Source organism: Halichoerus grypus, chromosome 8 (assembly GCF_964656455.1).
Source record: "Halichoerus grypus chromosome 8, mHalGry1.hap1.1, whole genome shotgun sequence".
Lineage (NCBI taxonomy): Eukaryota > Metazoa > Chordata > Mammalia > Carnivora > Phocidae > Halichoerus > Halichoerus grypus.
The window spans coordinates 98,629,256-98,655,124 of NC_135719.1; positions in this window are offsets into that span (position 1 = coordinate 98,629,256).

The window sequence follows — 25,869 nt, forward strand, 5'->3', positions numbered from 1 at the left end:
ACACGGAATACAATGTCGTTCTGGGTCCCAAGGAATCTGCATTCATTTAAACCTGTCTAATAATCCCTGAAATCCCTAACAATTACCATGGTGCATACTTGACAGGTCTCTTTGGGAAAAACAAAAATGAAGATTTATATAGTATATACTTATGTTATCATAGGACCATTTCACTTTGTTACCTGGATTAAACTTCATTAAAGGGTTCCAGGATTGTGAAGTGACCCGTTTGAGAACTGGGTAAGATGTTCTAAGTTTCTATTTTTTTATATCTTATTTTATTTAAATTAAATTAGTTAACATATAGTGTATCATTAGTTTCAGATGTAGAGTTCAGTTATTCATCAGTTGCATATAACACCTAGTGCTCATTGCATCACGTGCCCTCCTTAATGTCCATCACCCAGTTAGCCCATAGCCGCACTGACCTTCCCTCCAGCAACCCTCACTGGGGTTTTTTTCCCTATAGTTAAGAGTTTCTTATGGTTTGTCTCCTTCTCTGATTTCGTCCTATTTTATTTTTTCCCACCCTTCCCCTTTGATCTTGTTTTGTTTCTTAAATTCCACATGTGTGAAACCATATGATAGCTGTCTTTCTCTGATTAACTTATTTCACTTAGCATAATACCCTCTAGTTCCATCCACATTGTTGTAAATGGTAAGATTTCATCCTTTTTGATGGCTGAGGAGTATTCCACTGTATATATATATATACCACATCTTCTTTATCTATTCATCTGTCGAAGGACATCTGGGCTTCTTAACATAGTTTGGCTATTGTGGACATTGCTGCTATAAACACTGGGTACAGGTGCCCCTTTAGATCACAACATTTTTATCCTTTGGGTAAATACCTAGTAGTGCAATTGCTAGGTTGTAGGGTAGCTCTATTTTCAACTTTTTGAGGAACTTCCATACTGTTTTCCAGAGTGGCTGCACCAGCTTGCATTCCTACCAACAGTGTAAGAGGGTTCCCCTTTCTCTGCATCCTCACCAACATCTGTTGTTTCCTGACTTGTTAATTTTAGCCATTCTGACTGGTGTTAGGTAGTATCTCATTGTGGTTTTGATTTGTATTTCCCTGATGCTGAGTGATGTTGAACATTTTTTTTTCATGCGTCTATTGGTCATTTCTATGTCTTCTTTGAAAAAATGTTCATGTCTTCTGCCCATTTCCTGACTGTATTTTTTTCGGGATGGGGGGTTGTATGTTGAGTTTGATGAATTCTTCATAGAGCTTAGATACTAGCCCTTTATCTGATAAGATATTTGCAAATCTTCTCCCATTCTGTAGGTTGTTTTTTGGTTTTGTTGACTGTTTCCTTTGCTGTGCAAAAGATTTTTATCTTTTTTTTTTAAGATTTTATTTTTTTAACAGAGAGAGACAGAGGGAGATATCACAAGTGGGCAGAGCGGCAGGCAGAGGGAGAGGGAGAAGAAGGCTCCCCACTGAACAGAGCAGGCTCCTGATGTGGGGCTAGATCCCAGGACCCTGGATTCATGACCTGAGCTGAAGTCGGACACTTAATCAGCTGAGCCACCCAGGTGCCCGAAGATTTTCATCTTGATAAAATCCTAATAGTTCATTTTTGCTTTGTTCCCTTGCAAGATTTTATTTGTTCATTTGAGAGAGGGAGAGAGGAAGCTTGAGTGAGGAGAGTCAGAGAGAGAGGGAGAGGGAGAAGCAGACTCTCCACTGAGCAGGAGCCCGAGGCAGGGCTTGATCCCAGGTCCCTGAGATCATGATCCGAGCCAAAGGAAGATACTGAAACTGACTGAACCACCCAGGTGCCCCCTTAAGTTCCTATTATATGGATTCAAGATAGACCTCTGCTTCCTGTGTCTAGATTTGTTTTTGTTTTGGTTTGGTTTGGTTTTTTGTTTTCTATAACTCTTTACTCTTTTATAATCCAATCAGACTTTAATGATTTGCCTCTTTCATAGTCCCAAGAACTCCGTAATTGGTTAATAGTTTCTATATTTAAATGAAATTGTTTGGCTTCTATTATCCTATGGTTACATCATCCCAAATAAGATCAGGGAACCCATTTAAAAAGTAAAATCTACCAGCAACACCTCTGATTTAAAAAAAAAAAAATGCCACCATAATACACTTCAACAATATTATCATTCTCATAAAAATGCAGTTCTCAGTGCTTTTTGTTTTTTAAGATTTCATTTATTTATTTGTCAGAGAGAGAGAGAGTGCGCAGGTGAAGCTGCAGGCAGAGGGAGAACAGGCTCCCCGCTGAGCAAGGAGCCCGATGTGGGACTCGATCCCAGGACCCTGGGATCATGACCTGAGCCGAAGGTATTTGCTTAACTGACTGAGCCACCCAGGAGTCCCTTCTCAATGCTCTGATGAAATCAATACCTCATAAACCATCTCTGGGGACATTAGATAGGAACCAGGTAGGAGTAGATTGCTTATCTTAAATCTATTTTGATAGTCATAAATAGACATTTTCTTATTTCTTCCACTATCTTCTATCTTAGGCCAAGGAATTTCTGGCATCTCACCCTTATTTAGTAAGAGATAACTTTGAATACAAAGCTCAGTCAACAAACAACTAGAGCTATTTACTTATTTTTACTAGTTGGAATATGAAATGTTCAATCAATGTACTCTTTAAAAGATGAGCTTTACTAGACTAAAGATTTTTCTTTCTCTTTGGTCAAACACTCTCAGAATCCATACTTACAAATATTATTCATAGATTTTTTTCCAATATAAATTAAAAAGCTTTGCAATGCTTTTACTTTTTTTCTCCAAGGTTAACTTTATAATTGGCCCCCTGGGGAATGCTAGATTCTCAGACTAATTATAGATCTGTATAAAATGATAAAATTAGAGTTAGTGGAGGTGTGCATGAAAAGATTTGACTGCTCCACGGGTTCTTATAGAGTCTTCAAGTAAAGCAAAAACAGCCTCATGAGATCCTGGATTAAAAAGGTTGTTTCTTTTGACAAGGGAGGTGTGGTTAGTGGGTTTTTGGAGTATCCAACGATCTAATTACTCGCCCCCCATGCAGACAGCTCTGTTTTTATGTTCATACTCTTTTTATACTTTATTAATTATCTAAATTTAACATGAGATAATAAGTTCTATAATTAATAATGGCTAAACCTCGAGTAAGTCCTGTTTCAGATGCTATTTTGAGCATGTCACATGTATTAGCTCATTTACCCTTCATAACACTTTATAAAGAAGCATTATTATTCAAATAAGAAAGCTGAAGCACAGAGGTGTTAAGTTGCCCAAAATTACAATGCTAAAAAATAGCAGAACCAGAGCTTAAATCAAAGTAGTATAGCCCTTATATTTAACTACTATAGATAGGCTCAGAGTTCAGCAGGCACTGTAATTCATAAACTCACAGTATCAAATTTTAATTCAAGCTTTTAGGCGCATTATCCCAGAAGATGTAATTGATAAGAAATTCTTTAAAGGTAGTCATAGAAATGCTATGAGCAGAGAAACTGGGGGTTTGTGCTTTCCATTCTCTTTCTTTAAGATGTCCAGTGTGGAATTTAAAACAAAACAAATGAACAAATTAAAAAAAAAAAGAGAGAGAGAGAAACAAAAAAACAGACTCTTAACTATAGAGAACAAACAGATGGTTGCCAGAGGGGAATTAGGTGGGAAGATGGGTGAAATAGTGACGGGAGTAATAGTACACTTATCTTGATGAGCACTGAGTAATATATGGAATTGTTGAGTCACTGTATTGTACAACTGAAAGTAATAACACTTCATGTTAACTACACTGGAATTAAAATAAAATATAAGATGAAAAACAAAAATAGATGTCCAGTATAGATGGAAGAAACCAGCTCATCACATATACTCCTTGGATTCCTCATGTCTTTTATATTTTTCTATGGAAATGGTTTATTTAGACTTTATTCTAGAGGTAGGTGATAATCTAGCTACTTTGCCAATGCATCTCATAGGCTGCCATGAATCACATATCTTAATTAAGCTTTTAAGTAACAGAATTCCAAGTAAGGCCAAATGACCAATTCCAGACTTTCAAATTTACCTTGAGAGTGAGTTGCTTCTATTCATACCTGCCACAGAATTATGTAAATTCAGAATAATTAACTTAATAGACATATATTGTTTGTGGTCGATTAAACAGAAAAGTACACTAAGTGTCTTGTTAAATCACTGGAAAGTTGAAGAAGGCTTAAAGTTAAGCTACCAGGTATGATACCCAAAACATCCTAGGTACTTTTGATGGTAAAATGAATTCTACAGAGATTCTGAATACTCAAGTTGTTGACTTCTAAAAAGTCTCTGGGAGTAGATGTATTGATGAAGTATTGGTCTTAGACCTAAACCTTGATCTAAACCTATAATGGATCCTCACTCAATAATTAAGTCTTCTAGATACTAATATGATGGGGGATGGCTCTCATAAGGCTGGGAATTCCCCCAAACAAGGACATTAAGAGATACTGAGCAGTCAGAAAAGGGGACATGGCAAACACTCTAAGAAGAAAAAAAAGACTCATATGCTGATCTATTTCTAAACATTCTAAAAAGACATTTTATAATAATGATCATTAGGTAATTGGTACAAAAGAAAAAGCTAAACAAAATGATAACATAAAGATATATTTTTAATGGGAAGCCTATGTAGTATAACAAACAAAAAGCTAGCATCATGCTTAATTAGAAATACTAGAAGCAATGCCATTGAATTCAGAATCTAGATAGGTTCTTCAGCCATCATTATTATAATTCAGCAATGCCCTTGGAAGTCCCAGCCAATATCATTTGGCAAGACAATACACTGAAAGATATAAAAAGAGAAAAAGAAGAGTTTTAATGATTATTACTTGCCAACAATTTTTATAATTGGAAAATCCAAGAGAATTAATTCAAACAATACAAAAATAGTTAGATAGATGATAGATAGATAGACTCCAAATTAATATTTAAAAATATCTCAGGTTTATAGATAGGAAGATTCAAAATAACAAATGTCAATTCTCCCTATGTTAATCAACACATCCAATGTACTCTCAGTAAAAGTGACAGAGGAGTTTTTGACTAGAAAACTATTTCTAAATTTTACAGAAAAAATAGAACCACATACAAATATCTGGGGAAATTCTGAAAATTAAGAGTGATAAATCAATGCTACACCTAAGATACAAATAAATATAATGCCATAATCATTAAATCATGTGACACAGATACATTAATAGACCAATAAATTCGGTGAGATAATATATGCAAAATATTAAAAGCAATGCCTGGAACAGTACGATTGCATATTAGTCATTTAATAACATTATAACCTTCTACACGACTGTTCTATTATTCTTTATATAAGGCACTACAGACTTGCAAATAATGAGCTGCACAGAAAATACTGACATGTTATCCCCTATTATAATCAAATCATGTCCAAATAGGTATGCCTTTGTAACAGCTTGGTTTCTAATTTCTCAATCTAGCAATGCAATTATTTTTCAAATAACAATAGTCCATGGCTGTGTCCTGACTGGCTCTAGAAGTCAAGTATTTTACTAGGTCCTCTTTGATCATTTTCTCAGGCAATCCCCAGGCAATGCTAACTTATTTCAGATATCCTGTCTGTTGCCACTTGCTACCTCAGTCAGTTGTGCTTAAGTACACAGCTCTACTCTTAGGCAAATCAAGTATTTCCATTCTGATACAACCCTTTGGGCTGCAACAGTTTCCTCTAATGTATCAACAGGCTTATTCTATTCTACAAATTTTATGGGCCCCTGAAATAATATTTTGGAATGCGGCTACATATTAAAAATAGAAAAAAATAGGTAATAATTTAGTGAGATTACTATTTAAATTTTATTTTATTTTTGGAGCACCTACTAGTGCATGGCATCTTGCCATCTCTTATTAATGATTCTGAGATAAATAAATGTAGTTCCTGTTTCAGAGGGTCTCCCCTCAAAATCACACAGGAGGTCAAGCAAGGTATTAATTTCTGAGTAGTCTGATCTTTTTGAAATAATGTATTCCTCCTCTGATTCTTAAAAAAAAATGGTCTATTAAATTGCATAATGCATAACTGTATGAACAGAAAATATATTTTCCAATCTATTCACCTCTTTCAGAATATTGTTAAAGTGGACAATTACTAATTTCTAGTGTTCTTAATTTCATTCAGACTAGTAACTAGAAGACTAAGAGAAGGTGAGGCAGTGAGCCTGCAGGGATCATAAAAGAAAGTTAAGTGAAAGATACGGGTATTCCAGGCAGGACAGGTGGCTACAGTGAGTGATGGGATTTGTAACAAACCAATGTCTATATCCAAATAAAAATAGACAAAAACCTACCAGAGAAAAGTCTACATGACAAAGTTAACCTTCCATAAAGCTATAAGGTGGGCATGCTAAGTTTTGATCCAGATCTATTTGGTGTTGAAGTCCATCCTTCTTAAACTGCATCAAGGTCTTTAATTATAGTTTACTGCTAAACCTGTACCTTAGTGGACTAGGTACAAAATCCTCACTAGCCATACATTCTTTAGCCTTTTCTTAGAATGGGCTTTCTAGATGCTTGATGCCATCCATAATTCTTTGATTCCTGTTCATTTCACTAACAAAAGCTGATTTTTAATTCCGTATTATTTAAGTTCCTTCTCGCAAGTGCTATATTAGGATTGTAGTAACACATTTTTTAAAAAGGTCTGTTGTGTAGTTAGTTTTCCATCTTGCCTGATTGCATGACAAGCAAAAGGCTGGACCTAAATATTTCTGTGCTTCATGCCCCTTTTAGCACTTCCTTAACCACAATGCTATGTCACTTAAGTTTCATGTGCAGAAGGAATCAGAAAAGTTGGGAATGCACAGATTATATTCTAGGACAGTCTATTTTAGCAGAAAAAGAAATGGAGCCCTGATCACTTCCCAAGGTTACTTTAAATATTAGACAATAAATTAATAATGAAAAAGTGAATGAATAAACTAATACAAAGTCAATTCCTGCTTCACTATTTAAGAGATGTGTATCACTATGTCATTTTATCATACTATATCATTTCTTTTTCTAGTATAGAATGCTAATATAAAGTTGCCTAAAACTATTTAAGTGAATTTTAGTAAAAGTTATTTTGTGGAGAAAATGTATGATTATTGTTTTATTGTGTAAATATCCATTCATCTGTTGAAGGGCATCTCGGCTCTTTCCACAGTTAGGGTAATACTGATTTGGAAGATAAAATATGATACTCTCCTCTTTTTTCTTCTTTTTTCTTTTTATTTCCTTTATCTGTGTCAGTATCAGTAAAATGTAATCCAACACAACCAATCTTACTAGGGGATGGGAACTATGAAGTATCACATGCTATTAACTGGGTAAATAAAGTCTGTCTCTTTAAAGCGTAAAATTTCAGAGTGCTTTGGTGATTTGCAGGTTTTAATGCTACTTCCAATCTCTTTGCTTAAGAGAAAAAAAATTGATTTTCCAATATATGTCAAATATCCTGTTCAGAGTTGAAAAACCAGGTGAAAAGGATAGTAGCTATGAAAAGCTGAAGAGAATATAGGTGAGAGAGAACAGAATTTACTTTACTTTGGAAACAGATTTATATAGGATGGTATAAAAAAACCATACCTCTGTCAGAAAGTTCTAAATATGGATAAAAGGGATGAAAGTATAAAAAGTCAAACTTTGCTTGCCAAAGATTAGGAACTGGTTATCAAATATATTTTGTCCAAGTTGGTCAAAAGGAACTGGAAAAATATCCTTGCTTTTTGGGAAATTATAATTTTGTCTTTCTTTCTCATTAGCAGCAGCAGAATAAAATTTCTTATAAAACTTCCATTTAACAATGAAGTTGACTTTTCCACTTAAGTACTTTAACTGCTTTTCTGAGTAAACTGACTATTTGACTGCCTAGGCAGTGAAGTGGTTATGAGCACTGGCTTTAAGGTCAAGTAGGACTCGGTTTGAATCCTTGCTCTATTATGTCTAGACGTTTGACAAGTAAGTTATCTGAGCTCTCTATGCCTCAGTAATATAGTTATAATAATAGCCCCCTTCTCAAACAACTGCTTTAAGAATACAAAGAGATATTAATGCAAAACACTTAGCGAGTACCCGGCAAATGTCAAGTATAGTAGCATTCCACAGTTGTCATCAAGAATATGATGGTGATGATTACTGTGTATGCCCCCCCACACACACACCATATATATATTTATATATAGCATAAAAGTCACAAAATATTAAAGTGTGTGTGTGTGTGTGTGTGTGTCTGTAGGAGCGATATCAAATTGGTGCCTGGCATCAACAAAGTCATCTTCAATTAGATGGTGCTTTACAGTGCCTTTATCAAGAAGGACAAGCACTGCTGAGGTACAGCCAGCAGCTTTTCATCATATATTAGAAAACAGTGACTTTAAGGCACCTGGGTGGCTCAGTCAGTTAAGCATCTACCTTTGGCTCGGGTCAAGATCCCAGAGTCCTGGGATCGAGCCCTGCATCAGGCTCCCTGCTCAGCGGGGAGTCTGAGTCTGCTTCTCCCTCTCCCTCTGCTACTCCCCCTGATTGTGCTCTCTCTCTCTCTCTCTGGCAAATAAATAAAATCTTAAAAAAAAAACAGTGACTTTACTGATTGAGCGCTTACTTTGTGTTAAGTAATGTTTTAAGAGGCTTAAAATCTTAAATTATATAATTCTCTCAATAAACAAATGGAATATGTGACTTTTGATATCTCTGTTCACAAGCAGAAAAACTGAGACACTGGACAGTTTAAAAATGTGCACAAAGTCACACAATCAATAGATGGACTGCAGGGATTACATTATATACTTTATGGCTCCCAGCCTCTATTATTATTCTCTATTGCTTTAGATGTGGCAATTTGAAATTTTAACCCTTGAGAATTACAATATCAGTAGGAATCAGAAGCACTCTATCTCTATGATTTGCAGCAAATAAGACTTTATCTACATTCTTTTTACAAGGAGGCATATAAAAATTGAAGATTGTGCATTTCCAAGATAGTGCCTTTGAAAAGAATTAGTAAATACTTTTAAAGAAATGTTATGGCCAGCCACTCTTCATTTTCTCTTTCAAAAACACCCAGGGATCTATAATTGAGTATTAATTTCGGAACATAAAGAGGGACAATCAAGTTTTCTGGCTTTTATCTCATATGGCTGCCCAAGAGACCTGTTTCGACCACACAGGCTCAACCTGAAAGCAGTGGAAAGTAAACTGATATTAAGGATAAAATAATAGATTTTAAATAACTTTTGATCATCTGTAGGGCTTATAGAAATGATTAGAGAATTCCTAAAGGGATTTCCAAGGCTTGAATTCTGAGGATAAAGCTGAGCTGAGGATCATCATTGGAACACTTCAGGACTGTTTGTGCTTCTGTGTAAAGTTAAATTATTGATCTAAATTCTTCATGACTCTTATCCCTTAACTACTGACATTTCAAGAGAATAGAGTATTAAGTCAATGTGATTTTCATTATTATACACATCACACAATAATTTAAGATTTTTAAAGAATTTTTTATTTTAAAAAAATTCTTCCTACACTTAATAAGTTTCAGTTAACTTAGCGATAAACAGTTAATCTAATTTTCAATTACTATTGTTCACTTATGGAAATAGAAAAAATATTTGAAGGCATCTTTTACATGACAAACTATCCATTGGCCAGTGATTATTGTTCTGAACTTGTGAAATGTTTAGGAAAATTTGTAAAGTGCTCTCTGGTTTTCTGAACACTTTATATAAACAAAGACTGAATTATTTATGTCAGAGTGGTCCAATAAGAACAGTACCTTTGAAACAAATAATATATTATATGTTAGAAAAAGAAGAAGAAGAAGAAGACAGTAGGAAGGGAAAAATGAAGGGGGCGAAATAGGAGGAGGAGATGAACCATGAGAGACTATGTACTCTAAGAAACAAACTGAGGATTCTAGAGGGGAGGGGGTGGGAGGATGGGTTAGCCTGATGATGGGTATTAAAGAGGGCACATATTGAATGGAGCACTGGATCTTATACGCAAACAGTGAATCGTGGAACACTATATCAAAAACTAATGATGTAGGGCGCCTGGGTGGCTCAGTTGGTTAAGCGACTGCCTTTGGCTCAGGTCATGATCCCGGAGTCCTGGGATTGAGTCCCACATCGGGCTCCCAGCTCAGCGGGGAGCCTGCTTCTCCCTCTGACCCTATCCTCTCTCATGCTGTTTCTCTCTCTCTCTCTCTCAAATAAATAAATAAAATCTTAAAAAAAAAAAAAACTAATGATGTAATGTATGGTGATTAACATAACACAATAAAATTAAATTTAAAAAAAAGAAATACACACTAAAGTATTTAGGGGTCATGATGTTACTGTCATATGTTCAGGAAAAAAAAAAACTGTGTGTATATGTTTATACACATAGACACTGTACTATTTTTAATTTTCAACTTTTTTAAGTTTGAAATTATTTCCAAATAAAAAGTTAATAAAAAATGAAGAGTAATATAGAAGAATTTATTGCAACAGTAAGCTGTAGATTAGTGGTTCCCCATCACTAGGTCTGAATTCTTACAGGGAACATGAATTCATAAACGCACCAGAAATTGTTCTCTCTATATATGTTCAATCATCTTCCATATGCATGTGTAAACTGCTATGAATGATAAAAATGTATTAAAAGTATAACTAAATTCATGGCATCTTTTGGGTATTATATATTTTCCCAATCAGTAATAAAAGTGTTTTGTGAGGATAACAACAACAACAAAAAAAGAACAGATGCAATCTAAACATCAAGAGAATAGTGTACCAGTTTTTATCACCTGTATTCCACGATATCAGACAGGCTATTTTTGGACTTTTTGTCAGTTTCTTTGCGTGTTTTTATTTTTCTTAAAGATTTTATTTATTTATTTGACAGAGAGAGAGATAGTGAGAGCAGGAACACAAGTAGGGGGAGTGGGAGAGGAAGAAGCAGGCCTCGCACTGAGCAGGGAGCCCGACGTGGGGCTCGATCGCAGGACCCTGTGATCATGACCTGAGCCAAAGGCAGACGCTTAACAACTGAGCCACCCAGGCACCGTTTGTTTGTTTTTAATCTTCAAATTTAAGATTGTGTTATATAATTTTTTAGATTGAAAATGAAATAATAAAGGGAGACTTTCAACTTCCGAGAGGGATTTTTAGCTAGCATAGGATCAGCACTCCCACAAAAACCACTAGAAAAATGTAGTTAAAACACAGAAATCAACTGGCTTAAGGCAGCAGAGAGCTGCAAAGGCAAGGAGGCCCCAAAGAGGTAAGACTCCAGAAAGGGGAGAACCTGAGTGAGGTGCACTTTGATAGCCTTTAACCTGCATGCATGTGGCAATTCTGGGTATGTACTAGTAAATATTGTTAAAGAAATGTGGCAAGCCATTCTTCATTTTCCCTTTCAAAAAAGCATTCAGGGATTGACAACTGTGCAATAATTTCAGAACATAAAGAGAGACAATTGAGTTTTCTGGCTTTTTTCTCAAATGGCTGCCTAAATGACCTGTTTTTACTACAAAGGTCCAAATTCAAGTAAGGTAAGAATAATAGCCCTGGAAACCTGTAAGAGGGCACTGAGGTTGCAGATGCATTTAGGGTTGGAAATCAGCTAACCTTGAGATACAGAGATTATCCTGGATTATCCAGATGGGCCTAATCTAATTGCTTGAATCCTTAAAAATGGAAAGCCTTTCTGGATATGGTCAAAAGGGAAGTGAAAATAGTAGAAGTGTCATAGAGATGCCATGATGCTGAGTCTGAAGACAGGAAGGGTGCAACAAGTTAAAAGATGCAAGCAGCCTCTAGAAGCTGGAGTATCAGAAGTACAATTAAAATGCATCACATAAAAAAACATCTTAATAAATGGCCCTGTCATCCATAGATTTGTTTAAGCCATGAAATTAGGCATTTTAATTTTAATTTAATTTTAGTTTAAATTTTTTAACTGAAGTATAGTTGACTCACAATGCTGCATTTGTTCCAGGTATACAACACAGTGATTTCACAAGTCATACATTATGCTACACAAATACAGCTACCATCTCTCACCACACAATTGGTATTACAATATCACTGACTATATTCTCCATGATGTGCCTTTTATCCCTGTGACTTATTAATTCCATAACTGGAAACCTGTTTCCAAACCTGTCTCTCTCCAAATTAGGCATTTTAAAATCCTCTGTACTCCCCTACCTCCATATCTAAGTCATCAATACACTCTTTCAACTCTACCTTTAAAATAAAGCTGGAAAGTGTACACTTGTCTTATCCACTACTTTTACCTTAGTCCACACAAACATCATCTAATGCTCAGCATACTTCTATAGCCTCCTGGCTAGTTTCTGTGCTTCCCTTCTTTCTACCTGGAAATAATTTCTCAATACAGTTGCTGAGGTAAGCAGTTAAACAATGAATTAGATCATGGTCCCTCCCTGCTTAAAATTATTCAGTGGATTCCCAATTACACTTAGAATTATCAAAAACAAATAGACAAAAACATAAACAAAAAAAAATTTTCCTTGTCTTACAAAATAAAATGCAATATAGCATTACTTACCTCTTATCACACAACTTTGCCTTCTTCCACTATGCTCTAGCCACTTGCCTTTAGATTCCTCTGCCTTTGCTAAGATTATTCCAAAATTAACAGTAGCCATTCTTGCAACCTGCAATGTTCTTCTACCTGTTATCAGCTGGCTTTCTCTTGTCATTTGTAATTGAACATAAATATTAAGTTTTTAAAGAGGCCTTTCCCCAGCATCTAACCTATTGAATAACCTCTTCAATAACTACCATATTCCCCTATTTTAATTTTCTACACAACCATTATATAGTATTTTATTATATATATTTATCTTATTTTTTATCTCCTGTCACTTGAATATAAAGTTACAAAAAGACTGTGCGTCTAGTAAAATATCCCAAGTGCCTAGAGTAGTAATGGGATTACAGTAACAAAAATTCAAGAAATATTTTGTAGATGAATCATTGAATGTAAAGGCACAGAAATATCTTTTAAGTGTATTTGGTAAACTATTTTGTTTTACATTTTAAAAATGAAAATTATAACCTATGAGAGGAGGAGAAAATAAATCTGAATAGGTCAGGCAGTGATAGATCCCGAAGGATACGTATATAATACTTCCTCCTACTTAAAAACTAAGGCTTTCCAAATCAATAGTATAGAGTTGTTTAAGTAAAGTTAGAAAAGAGGTGGGTCCTCTGGACCTTATAAAAGTTTTTTATTTTTCTTTTGTTACATTAAAAATATATTCTGGTATGACATACATATTGTTAAAGTTCACAAATCTTAATTAATTAAATTAATAATTAATTTTAAATATGCAAAATTGAACCATAAGCCAGATCAATATATATACTATCTCTTCCAGCATCCTAAAAGTCTCCCTTCTATCCCATCCAAATCAATATTCCCCTTCAAACTTAGTATCTATTTGATCACTGTCACCATAAATTAGTTTTTTGGGTGGAATCCTTGAATTTTATGATCTTGAGATTTGTGAAGAATACCGGTCAAATATCTGGTAGGATGCCCCTTCATTGTATTCCTCTAATGTTTTCTGAGTTGCCCTTCTCTGTGCATGATAACAAGGGGACATGATATCAATGTCTTATTACTGATGATGTTAAGCTTTCCAATTTCTATACTGTACATATATTATTTTCCCTTTTTAATTAATAAATATTTATTTTGGGGGATATACTTTGGGACTATACAAAGATCCTTAACCGAGCACGAACTGGTTTTAGCAGTTATCAGTGGATCTTGCCAGCAGTAATTATTATTATGATATTCTAATGATGGTTTTCTATTTTACTCATTTCCTTTAAATTTGTTTATTAGAATTATCCTTCAAAAAAGACTGCTACCCCTCTTCCCCCATTCAGAATATATCAAAAAATTTAAAGATATTCATTTCATTTATTAAGATATAATCCAATACTATGGTTATCTATTTTGCTGCACAAATTGTCTTAGCTAGCTTTGGCCACTTTGACCTTCAGAAAGGCCCATGTGTTCTTTCGACATGCCCCCATCCTTTTTTCTTTTTTTTCTTTTTTCCTTTTTAACCGTTCCTTGCTTTCTGGTAATACAAGAAAAATGATACAGGCTCATCTTGAATTATCCCTACCCCATCCTTAGAATCAACCACTGTCTCAGGGAACACCGAAGTTTCTTTCATTGGAGAATGATATTTAGAAACCAAGATCTGGCACTAGGTATACAATTGCTCTTGGTGTCACTTCTTTCAGGCTTTCTCAACAGACAGGGCTACTTGAATTTTATATTGTTATGAATATAACAATATTGATATATTTATATTGATACTTCCAATTCAGTCCAGCACCATAAGATTTGGTCTAGCCTTTCCCCATTCCTTACCCATCGCTTTGTGATTTCCTTCTATTATAGAGAGAAATGTGAGTCTTATTGCCTACAGTAATATGTATATGCATTTTTCAACACTATTACACATATAAATTAGTTTTAGAATTGTTTACCCATTCCTTCTGAAAAACAAATTTACCCAAAGCACATTGTTTCTATATAATTGTCTTTTGTCTTTAGTCTTCAGTATCCTGTAAGAGCACTGCTTTCCAAAGTTACTTTGGTAAGATTCTTTCTTTCTAAGATTCTTCAAGGCACAATTTGACTTTTTTGAAGTATACTTATATTCATTTGTCACAGTCTCCACTCAACCTTGGGTACTCTCACATATTGTTTGATTTAAAGAAATATATGTATCAATCAAGTTTTACTTTTTTTTTTTTTTAAGATTTTATTTATTTGAGAGAGAGAGAATGAGAGACAGAGAGCATGAGAGAGAGGAGGGTGAGAGGGAGAAGCAGACTCCTTGCTGAGCAGGGAGCCCGATGTGGGACTCGATCCCAGGACTCCAGGATCATGACCTGAGCCGAAGGCAGTCGCTTAACCAACTGAGCCACCCAAGCGCCCCAATCAAGTTTTACTTTTTGTGGTGTGAAGATATATGAGCTTTGACAAATGCACAGACTCATGCATCCATGACTACTGGTGTCCACCACTACAGTTATAGAACTGTATAGAACATTTGGCTCACAACAAAACTTCTCATATTGACTCTCTGTAGTCAATCCCTGTCTCTATTTCTCAACCCTGATCACTTACCTTTTTATTCATCCCTATAGTTTTAGTTTTTCCAAAATGCCATATAAATAAAATCATACAATACATGATGTTTGAGATCTGAGTTCTTTCAAGCAAACTGTTTTTAATGTTTTTCCATTTTTTTTGTGTAAATCAACAGTTTGTTCTTTTGGTATTATAGGTTAGTATTCTACTGTAAAGTTGTAGTACAATTGTCTATCTATTAACTGGTGGAAGGACATCCGTGTTTTTCCCAGTTTCTAGTGATTAAGAATAAATATGCTACAAACAACTGTGTCATTATCTTTGGATAAACATACATTTCCATTTCCCATGGATAGAAGATTCCTAGTAGGCATGGAATTGCTGTGTCAAATTACAGTTGCATATTTAGCTTTCTAAGAAACTGCCAAACTGATTTCCAAAGTAGCTGATCCATTTTGCTTTCTTACCAGATAAGAGATGCTGGGTTATGCAACATGCTGGCCATTATAATTAATTTGGATTTTATTTTAATTGAAATAGAAAGGCACCAAAGCTGTGAAGTATAAGTATTATATCACTTACATTTTGGAAAAGGCACTTTGGTTTCTATATTGTCAGGAAAAATGAGAGTAAACTTTCACAAAAATATAGTAGAGAGGTAATGTCATACACATAAACCCAAGGAAATACATACTGTCTTTCACATACAAGAATATGCGCACGTGCGCACACACACACACACACACACACACACACACACACACACCCCATCTTTTTTCAAAAATGACTTATTTATGGGGCTTCAAATAATTTAAAAGTAGTACATATAACTGAATATTATTCATATTTTCACAAATATATTTAATCACTTACAATATACTTGGTATCATGACATTTTTGGGGATTATTATCTAATAATGGAGATTACATTTAATAGAATTATGTTTTTGAACCTATAATATTAATGTTGTATAAATTTATGAAATTAAATATATATCTTCTTGGTCATATTCCCTCGGTAAAATTATATTAATATTTTCCTAGAAATGTATAACAAGATAATTAAACTATATTGTAATAATTATTATTGTTTTATATACTTGGAGAAACATTTGGTTCTAGAAATCATTTACCAGAAAGTTAAAACTAAACAGATTTTTAAGAAATTTTCTTTCCAAGGAATATTGGCAAGCCTGTTAAATAAAGTCACCAGCGTGCTTTCCATTTTATATTCTATTTATAGTTTTCTGTTTTATGTATTCCACAAAATAAATGGTGACTATTAGATGCATGCAGTAATATATCTGAAGAGGAAGAACAAGTAACCTGACCCATCCCTAAGAATTTAATTTCATTTTTTTTTCTTGAAAAATAGGTCATTCATTGTTTTTTAGTTTATGGCTGTTTACCAACATCATGGACTTCTAATTTTGAATCTTTCAATTTTGTATGGTTATTTTGAAAGGAAATCATATATGTTATGTTTAAGCAGGTAAATGAGAGTAGCTTCAAAGTCCAAAAATAATGGCAATTTAACAAACACTTATTCACCTGGTTCTCTGTTCTAATTGGTTTCAACAATCCCCTTCTTATTTTATATCCTTATGTTAATATTTCTTCTTGTTTAAAATAATTTTTATTGTCCTACAAGAGTTCTACAAGAGTATATATGTATTTATTATAATTATACCAAGATGTGTGAATAGAGTGAAGTAAAGAAATGGAGAAAAACTAGTTTAAGTCTTCCTGCAGAAACAGAATTTTTATTTGGCTGAGTTAGGACTATACAAGTTCCTTTACTCATTCTCTCTTCAGTTAGTATTCCTTAAACCAGCCTATAGGTTTGAGGTATTTAGAAAAAGAGAAACAATAAATTAAATACATTTCAATACAATTTAGATAAAATTTTCCAATCACATAAAGATGATTTGAATATTTGTAATTAAAAATTGATAATATGTTTTAAAATACAAAATATTAGGAAACAGCAAATAACATTTAATAATAATAGTAACAAAATAATCTTTGCAATCATTCAGCCTCTCCTGTGTACTGAAATATAAATATAATCTTGGGAATGAATGACAAGTTGTTTTTCCTGTGTCCTCCAACCATGAATCTGTCATGTTTATTCCTGTTCAAAGAGGGTGACAGCAGATGAGAAGAAACTGAATGGCCTTTTAAAAAAATAAAACACACATGACAGATGCCATATGGCTTTTCCCCCCATAATTCTGTCGAATACATTTAGAAAATAATTTCAAAAAAGGGACTAATGTGAAAAATTATTTTAGAAATTGCCTTGCATTTCAAAACAAATGTACAACAAATGTTACTTAGCATTTAGTAATGTGATATAATCTAAGCAGTAATTATAAACTAGCTATAAGGTAATGATAGGAGGAGTTGAATAATACAACATTGTATTAAGAAATTAAATGTGTTAAAAAGTAGAGAGACAGGCATAATGAACCACAGTATGCTCATTACCCAAATTAAACATTTTCAACTATAGACAATCATATGCTTGCTCGCCTTTCCCTAAATATGAATTATTTTGAGGCAAGTCCAAGAAATTATACTTTTATATTACCACTATAAAATATTAATATTATTTTTAAAGTGTAATGAAGTATAAATTATCATAAAAATACATAAAACATATTTAATATCATTTAACATGCCATCAAACAGAAGAGGGAAGAGTTTCAATTCATTTTATAAAGTTGATACTAGTCTGAAACTAGAACCAGAATGAAACAGTAAATAAAAAATACAGCCTAATATTCCTCATGAATATTGACACAAAAATCCTTAACAAAATGTACAAAAATATATAATTACAATAAATAAACATATACATATATATGACAATAGGAACAGTTTTATTTTTTCCTTTTGAATATATATATATTTTTTTATTTTTAAAAAAATGGTGAGGGCATTCTGCTCTCACCAGTTTTTTTCAGTAAATTGGTTGTAGTTCTAGCCAGTAAAATGAAGCAAGCAAAGGAAATAAAATGACTATATATCTAAAAGGAAAAAATAAAACTGTTCCTATTATCATATGACATGTTTGTTTATGTAGGAAATCCTAAAGAATCTACCAATAAATAAAATAAAATTCTACAACAAATAAGTTAGTTTAGGAAGGTCACAGAACACAAGATAAATACACACAAATCAATTACATTCTTTATGCTAAAAATGAGCCTATCAACACTGAAACATGAAATACAATACAAATAGCTCCCCCAAAATTAAATATTTAGGTAGGTACAAACCTAAAAGATTATATATAAACTCTATGTAGATTATAAAACTCTAAAGAAAGAAATCAAAGATCTAAGTAAAAGAGATACCCCATGTTCATAAATTCGAAGATGCAATATTAAGAGGTCAGTTTTCTCAACATGCTCCCTAAAATCTGTGAAATCCCATTCAAAATCCCACAAAAAGTATTAATAGATACTGTTAACCTAAATCTAAATTACTTGGAAATGTAAAAGACCTAAAATAGTCAACACAACAGTGAAGAAGAACAAAGTTGGAGGACTAACATTTCAAGATGTATTATATAGTTACAGAAATCAAGACAGCTTGATAGTGAAAAAAGAGCCATCTAGATCAGTGGAACAGAACAGAGAGCCTATAAAAAGATCCATACAAATATGGTCAGTTGATCTTTGGCATAGGAGGAAAGGCAATTCAATGGAGAAAGGATAATCTTTTCGACAAGATCCAGAAACTTATTGTAACTCAGATTGAAGATACAGTTATAGGTGTATTCTGTGCTTCTGTCAGGATGCACATAATGCCTGAGTATTTTATGTTTTGAGATATTAGCGATCACTGATAACCACTGCTTAGATTCATCATTTCACTGATAGTGAAAAAAATGGCAATGGTCTAATTATATTATTCCTTATCTATTAGCCAGGTACTGCTTTAACAGACATTTTCCCTAATTATTAGGTTGATGAAATTCCTATATGAATTTAAAGATAGACACTTAATTCTTTTTCTTTGTAGCCCATTTTGAAAATATTGATTTGGTTACTGAGCATCAACTAGAGGTGAAAATCACCTGTTTGTTTCTTTTTAAAAATACATTATGTCACATACTAAGCCAATTTGTTAAGTACCTAATAGTCTTTAATAGCACCCTTGGTTTTGGTAATTCAGAATATTCCAGGCTTATCTTGGATATTTTCAACTCCAGCCTTAAAATCAACTAATTCACAAATAAGACTTTGTTATTTTATGGGAAATGATACCAACATTCAAGATAGATGTGCCCCTCAAGACAAGGTTGGTTTTCTGGTAATAAAAAGAAAAAAAAAAAAGAGCAAAAAAACTTTAAAGATAATTTTCATGAATTTACAATGACACTTCCAATTCAAATTTAATACAAGATTTTCCTTCTTAAACTTATATATCTTTCTCCTTTCTCCAATGCCAAAATCTAAGATCCCAACTACAATAACATATTTATTCATTTATCTTATAATGCATTATATTTACACATATATTACAATTACATTATTATATTACAAATGATGGCACAATAAACAGACTTGCATATTTGTATTTTTGTAACTTTGAAATAAATTTCCATGAGTAAGATTTCCGGATCAAAATCAAAGACTAAGGGTACCTTCAGTATTGGCCAGTTCACTGTATACACACACACACCCCTCAGGTTGTACACTTTAGATATACACAATTTTGTTCATCATACCTCAATAATGCTGGGGATAAAAAGAACTATGTAGTTAGAAAAGAGAATATGTTAGCAGCCTTTCCATATAAAGTGAATATTATCTAAATATATTTGAATATATCTAAATATATATACAAAATTTGACAAGTGGTCAATCATTAAAGGTTATTGATGTATAGGATATGAAACCATATTAATTTTTAGATTCTCTTAAATTGTAACTTATCAGTCTATCTTGCACTTTGAATGGATCTTTAACCTATGTTATTATTATCCAACATCACGCATTGGTCATTTGGAAAATATCAGTTCACTGAGTTGTATAAGCTATCATACACTGACATAACTGTTATTCAATATAAATAATCACATTTGTTAAAATCACTGATAATCTCATTTTAAAGCAATTTAAGAACTGGTAAGCTTATAAGCACACAGTGCAGTTTATGTTTTCCAAAATTTGAATTTTCACTTTAATGCTCAAATTTTATTACTGGCAACAAATAGTGCCAATTATTTTCCTGCAAGTGATGCACTTCAGTCATTTTCTAGAAAATACATGCCAAAATCCAAATCTGAATAAGGATACATTATCATTCACTTTAGTAAAAATGGTGTTCTATGTAAAATTGAACAAACAAAAAGCTAACTCAGCTCACAGCTCAATTACACAAGAGTTTTCCCTCAAACAAAAAGAAGTGATTTATGTGTTCTTACCATTTTCTTTCAGAAATTATTAAAAATAATTTACTCTGATTTGTCCTTCAGGAAGATTATATTTTTATTCTAATAGAAAAAAGAAAAGTAGAAAACTCTGGATTTAGACCCTCTTTGGCATGAATCTCCTGTTTCTCAGACAACAAAGTTTGGCTTCACTAGCAACATTTTATTTTATTATGTATATATTTATAAATGTATATATTTACTTTTTCAACATGAAGTTCCTTGTATTTGCCCTAATTTCACTTGTACGATATAATTTTCAGTCAAAAAAAAAAAACAATTAAGGTAGGACAAGAGGATTTTCAGAAACTATATGAAATTTGTCTTGTACTGTTGATCACAACTGATGAGTTACCATTACCTGTAAGTCATCTATTTTGATTGAATACTACTTTTTTTGTTAATTATCCGTATGAACAATGGGGCAATATTCTCTAGGAGGAAATGTAAAAAGAAAATAAAACATGCACACAAACACACACAGACACTTTTAAAGTTAAACAGGATTAATTCATTAAAAGTCTGAATTTTCTAAGTTAAATTAGCATGTGTTCTTGCATGTGATTACCATCTGTCTGCTCAACTAAGTCATATCAGTGAATTTACCATTGATTTCTAAAACCCAGTAATTACAGAGTGTAACCAAACCTCTTGGCTCATATTTTGTCACAGATGAAGAAATGTATGAACTTAACTGAGAAAAGATGATTTGCCCAAGGTCACAAAATATTTTTTTCTATTTATTTTTGTCAGCACAGTAGGTCTGCATATTGTTCAGAATTTCTTGCTATTTTAATAATTTTACTACAAATTGATTCTAAGCTTAGTTTAAACTGTTTGTAAATGTTTAGCTAATGAAGCAATTTAAAAAATTCCCATGAGACAGAACGGAAAAAAAAATTTTCTTGCCATTTCAAAACAATGTGGTTTTCATTATTTTATTATTAACTAAGAGTTTTATTCACTTCTATTTTTATCATTGAGTTTTAATAAGACAAATTTTGAAATATGTTAATTTTCCATCTTTAGGACATGTGTTTTGTCACTGAAGGTATATATAAACATTCAAAATCAATTTTCTCTATTAGGTAATTTAAAAAACAAACAAACAAAAAACTAACCTGGTCCTTCCCTATGATGAAATCTCTTCAGATATCATTTTGGGGTTACAAATGGCAAAATGTTTTTTAATAATATATTGTTGACATCAAGGTAAAATTAGGGATTATAGTCAATTTTTTTCAGTATAACAATTTCAAGGATCAATTTCAGTTAATTTTATTTGTTTTCAAATTACCATAATCAAATTGTTTTCCCATGTTAGAAAATACATAGAATGCAATACAAAATTAATGTATCACATTACATATTTCCAGTAATAGAGTGAATAATTTTATTCTCTTTTAATTATAATATTAACTATTTTTTTGCTCAAACATATTTCTTTTTCTCACACTATATGGATTTTCATAACCACTATTATAATTAAGCTAAATATTGGTAAGTGTGAAGCATGCTGTTGAAGAAAATAGTTCTAGAATATAAATTCAAATCTATTAAAGACATAGATGATACATGATTTTATATGTATCCTGATTTGTACAATGCTTTCCAGAACATGGAATCCTATCTGAATTGGCCATCTCTTTATCTTTTCATAATTTTGAATTAATTTTGTCAAAATTTCTAAATTATGATATGGAGATTGAATGCTTTTTCTGCATCTATTGACAGTATCATATGGTTCTTATCTTTTCTTTTATTAATATGGTGTATCATGTTAATTTGCGAATACTGAACCACCCCTTCAGCCCAGGAATAAATCCCACTTGATCATGGTGAATGATTCTTTTAATGTACTGTTGAATTTGATTTATTAGTATTTCATTGAGAATTTTTACATCCACGTTCATCAGGGATATTGGCCTGTAGTTCTCTTTTTTAGTGGGGTCTTTGTCTGGTTTTGGATTCAAGGTAATGCTGGCTTCGTAGAATGAATTTGGAAGTTTTCCATCAAATTAGCTATTCTCATTCAAAGTTGCTGCAGTAGCCACATATGTGCTTCTGGAATCCAACTGGATATTTATCTCTTCCTTAGTGATCTAGTCTCATAAATAACTCTATTTACCATAGATTTAAATTAAAAATGGCATAAATTAAGAGAAAAAAAGGGTTTGGGGAACCGTTTTTACTTGTTTTTGTAAGTGACAGCTTCAGAGTGGACCCATTCCAGAGCAATTTCATTAAAATCTCATGTCACAGTGAGGAAATATTTCTAGTTCAAGAATAATGTAGTTTTTGTATAACTACTAAAATTGCTTATTTTCATATGTTTATTTTATTAGGTTCTTAATTTAGTTATTCACAGAGCCAGAGTTTATGTGTATCTGTACATGAACATATATGTAAAGCTGTTTATATGCACCTTACATATTATATACTATGTAAATTTACATTATTATATATTGTATCACATTATGTATAACATAATATATGTCTTATATATTATGTATAATAGAATAATATACGATATGTGTTATATTATATATACATACATATATACACACACAATAATGTTGACCACTTTTATGGGATAATTCTAAAATATTTGCAACTCATTTTGTACTTTTCACAAACTGAAAAGTATTTGTGTGAAAAGGTATTGCTACTTTTTTGTAAAATTTTTCTTTGCAATGAGATAATTGTCATACTAGCAAGCACTCAACAAATATTGGTTATTTGTTTTTTTAATTATCTAATTTCCAAGTCCATAAAAAATGATTTGGTTAATATTCCAAATAGGATTTTTACAAAATTCAATTAAATCTTATTACTTTCATAAAAATTTATCTTTTCTTTTACTTAGGTTGGCCTATGTGGTAGATTAAAAAAAAAAGTAGAAACAGAACATAAAAACAACAAAATACTTGAATGTAATATATAAATTCTGATTTGATTAACTAATAGCAATATAGGAATATATATTTTGCAGAGTCCAAAGAGATGTTTACTGGAAAAATTATATTATCATTATTAATATCTCATTATTACACTTACAAAATTTTAGAAATTTTCAACATAATACTGTTTAAATTGGTTTAAAAATTTACTTGGACACCAACAACAGCTAAAATTTGACGAGAATAAAAATATATACAAACATCCAAGGGAGCATAAGATTTGTAGCATAGAAGTTTTTACTTAAGAACACTAACCTTTCTGATTTCACTAGAATCAGAAACCCTCAGGAACTTTGCTTTATAGTGATATATGGGGCCAAGCCACATTGTATTCTATAAATCCTCATTTGTACTACATGATCCTTAGATGGGATCATGTACAATTTCTGTGGATTTTCATTATGATATATGCAAATGATTCAATTAGATGTCCTGAAAAGTTTTTCATCACTTATGTTGCTATATCAACTTCAATTTCCTATCCAATTTCTAGAAGCACTCCAGAATATCATTTAATGGGAAAATGCTTGTTCAATAAACTTTATATATAGCTACAAATAATACTGTTTATATGTACTGTATATGTATATAAAATATAGTACTTGTGCAATAAAGTTTAAATATATATAGTTTTTGTAAATTCTTTGCTCTGGATTTTAGCCATTTAATAGGAATATATAGTTCTTCTTAAAAAGAAAAAGATTTATTTATTTATTTTAGAGAGAGAAAGAGCACGCACGAGCAGGGGGAGGGGCACAGGGAGAGGGAGTGGGAGAGAAGCAGACTCCCCGCTGAATGCAGAGCCCTACATGGGGCTCAATCTCAAAACCCTGAGATCATGACCTGAACCAAAAGCAAGAGACAGAAGCTTAACCAACCGAGCCACCCAGGCAACTCCCCTTTATTTTTTTAAGATTTATTTATTTATGTGACAGAGAGAAGTGGGGAGGGGAGGGGCAGAGGGAAAGAATCTCAAGCAGACTCCCCACTGAGGGTGAGATCATGACCTTAGACAAAATTGAGTCCTATAGTTAACTGAGCCACACAGACACTCCAAGAATATATAGTTCTTAAAGAATAATGATTTGGACACAACAGAAAATATGCAATTTGGGTTTATTTACAAAATATATTTAGAAGATATTTAAAATATTTTATTGGTAAGGCTGTTTACAAAAAAGTTTAAAATAATCACCATGTGAATGTAGCTATTTATAGCATATATGGCTAGATATAATATATACTATGTGTAGCTACATACATGTATATACATATATACAGATTTCATATATATTATATATAACTATATACATTATATAGTGTTTTACATACATTAATAATACTGCAACATAAAACAAAGTAATGATTCAAATAGTAAAGCAAGCAAGCATTGGTAATGTCAATATAGTCACTAAGTGAAAGCTTACCAATTAAAAGAGAAAGACACATAGACCTATTTCAGGAATAACACAACAAACAGTAACTACCATGAATTGAGTACTCCAAATGTGCTTTTTGTAGGTTCACCAATCCCTTATAAAAATCATTTGATTACAGAAGGATTTGAAACAGTATCAAAAGCTTCATTTTCTCCTTTTTAGGATTACAACTTTTCTCTTGTCCACAGCACTGTCTGGCTAACCACAACAAAACCTAAATGATAAGCATAACTCCAATGGAAAAATTTTCAACATTCTTTTAAAAATATTCAATTATTATTAAACAGCAACAAAATCCTTCAAAATATTTCAGCATTCTGAAGGTCTACAAATACAATAAACTAAATACTATATTATAAGTGCTGGAAATCTTTGTTTTCTTTCTTAAATCTTTGTGTATAAAGTTTTCTTTTGATCTGGTCCCGTAGGCACTTGCTATATGGAATAGATTTAATGGATATTTTATATGCTCATTATGAGGAAAGTTGATTTTACACATTACTGAATTGGAAATCACTCATCTAAAGAGAGATCATCTGTGCATTAGCCAGCATAACTTTTATTTTATTACACTTGATATACATTAGGGAGTGATCATGGCTAGTATCATTAAACAGATGGCAGTGAATTTATCTTCTATCCTCTGTAACTCAGAAGGAGTGCCCTTTCTTATTCTACTTCAAAATTAAGTTTAACCTAAAGGGTAATTGAAAGACTATACCATGGTTTTCCATTTTTTTTTTTTTTTAAGATTTTATTTATTTATGACAGGGAGAGAGAGACAGCGAGAGAGGGAACACAAGCAGGGGGAATGGGAGAGGGAGAAGCAGGCTTCCCGCGGAGCAGGGAGCCCGATGCGGG